Source organism: Mastomys coucha, unplaced genomic scaffold (genome assembly GCF_008632895.1).
Source record: "Mastomys coucha isolate ucsf_1 unplaced genomic scaffold, UCSF_Mcou_1 pScaffold12, whole genome shotgun sequence".
Lineage (NCBI taxonomy): Eukaryota > Metazoa > Chordata > Mammalia > Rodentia > Muridae > Mastomys > Mastomys coucha.
Window position 1 is genome coordinate 73,353,023 of NW_022196894.1, and position 1,948 is coordinate 73,354,970.

General features: G+C 37.6%; 1 pseudogene across 1 annotated transcript in view; it reads right to left on the bottom strand.

Moving 5' to 3' along the window:
- LOC116083590 overlaps positions 1–186 on the bottom strand; it is a 2,943-nt pseudogene extending 2,757 nt beyond the window's left edge. Inside the window, exon 1 of the transcript XR_004115787.1 lies at positions 180–186. The product of XR_004115787.1 is annotated as a transforming acidic coiled-coil-containing protein 3-like (transcript). The remainder of the gene's footprint in view (positions 1–179) is intronic.
- Positions 187–1,948: the final 1,762 nt, after the last annotated feature.

Sequence of the window (1,948 nt, forward strand, 5' to 3'; positions counted from 1 at the left end):
AGAAGAAGAAGAAGAAGAAGAAGAAGAAGAAGAAGAAGAAGAAGAAGAAGAAGAAGAAGAAGAAAAGCGGAAGAGGAAGAAGGGGAAGAAGGAGAAGAAGGGGAAAAAGAAAAAGAACTGGATATGCTTAAGCATTCAGAATGCCAATCCTTGCCTCCTACTTCTCAGAAGCACTCAACCTGACATGATCCGGTCATTGTCCTCTTCTGTTGCAGCAGTGCCAGTCTTTATTGGGATGGTCTGTTCCTTATATTGTTGATTGCAGAGAATTTTTTTCACTTTTACATGCCATATAAAGATTTTTGTCTCCCTGGGTCCAGCAAATGCAAAGCTATGAGTAGTCAAAGAACTTGAGAAATATATTTTAATAATACTTTGTGAGGTACCAGTTACAAGTACACACCATAATACCCCCTAACATCTTTCCATGTGCCACTAATGTTGGGTTTGAATATCTTATTTGCCCCATATTCAAGCCCAACAGGCCAATGAGAATCATTTCTTTTCCTCTTTATAGAAGAGATCAATGCACTATTAAACATTAACTCTGCTAGAGTTCTCTAACGAATATTTAACTATTTCATGAAAATTTTATATAATTTGGGGGGGATGTGCCTTAAAATGTTCTCATTTGGCTGTGATTCTATTTGCTCATAATTAAATATAACAGATAAGAATGTTCTTTTTAAATTGTTTATTTCTAAGTATGGTGATAACTGGATGACTCCAAGCTGTAGTAGGTATACTGCTAAAATAGATCCCAGTGAGCCCTGCCCATTGTAAACTAGGTCCTATGTGTCTCCCAAATCTTCATCATGCTCTAGACTTCATAACTTGGTTCTAATCAACAGAATTGGTAAGAGTAGGGGGATTCCCTTTAGTCATTAGTTATAGAAGCTTCAACTTCTGACTTACAGGTCTCCCTTGAGAGATTTTATGTACCAAGTTGCCTTATTGAAGAGGCTATAACTGAGGTGAATCCGGGGCAAGAATCAAGTAACAGGGGGTACTCAGACCAAGAGTGTACCATGAGATGAATTCTACCAAAAACTTAAGTCACGTGCCTGGAAGTAGACCACTCCTCACTAAAACCTTGGTTAGATGGCAGCCTAAGAAGACACATGACTGGAAACTGTGAAAGGTCCCAACAGGAGATCCAGTTAGCTTTCTCCAGAATTCATAGACGAGAGGAACTATGAGATACCAGAACCTTGGTTCTCAGCCTTCCTCATGCTGTGTTCCATGTTGTGGTGACTCCCCCAACCATAAAATTATTTTCACTGGCATTTCATAACTGTCATTTTGTAATTTGTAATGGTATGAATTGTAATGTAATTATCTTTGGAAATTGAGGTTTGACAGCAGGTATGGGACCCCAGGTTGAGAACCACTGTCCTAGATGAGTGCTCTTTCAAGACTCTGAGTTCAATATATAACTAATACATTGGGAGTTTGGCTTGCTCTGCGGGTTCATTGGTGTGTTAGTTTGTTTCCTCATCTTGTAAATCACTTCAGCATGCTTGTGTTTTGCCTTTCTAATAGGTTGAGAAAAATGAAAAAAAATCTTGGAATTAGATTATCTGAGTAATAATTAGATGAGCTTTATTTTTTTAAAAAAGAATGTAATAATGCAAATATGGCCTATGGGGTGGGGGTACAATTTGTAAGAGGTATATCTTTTTAAAATGACTTAGTTTGGAATCTTGATATGCCCCCAAATACACTAACAGACCTCTCTGCTTACATGCTCACAAAATAATTCACACCCTAGTTCACAGGGACAAATCATTTAGGTGAATTGAATGATAACTAAAGAAAGCTTAGCATTGCCTTGTGTTACTAAAAAAACAACATCAACAAAACAAAGACCTATAAGCTTCTGTTCTTTTCCTCCTGGTTTTAGGGTAAAATGTTCTGCATGGAAATTTAGAGGTAGGGACCTTAGTCC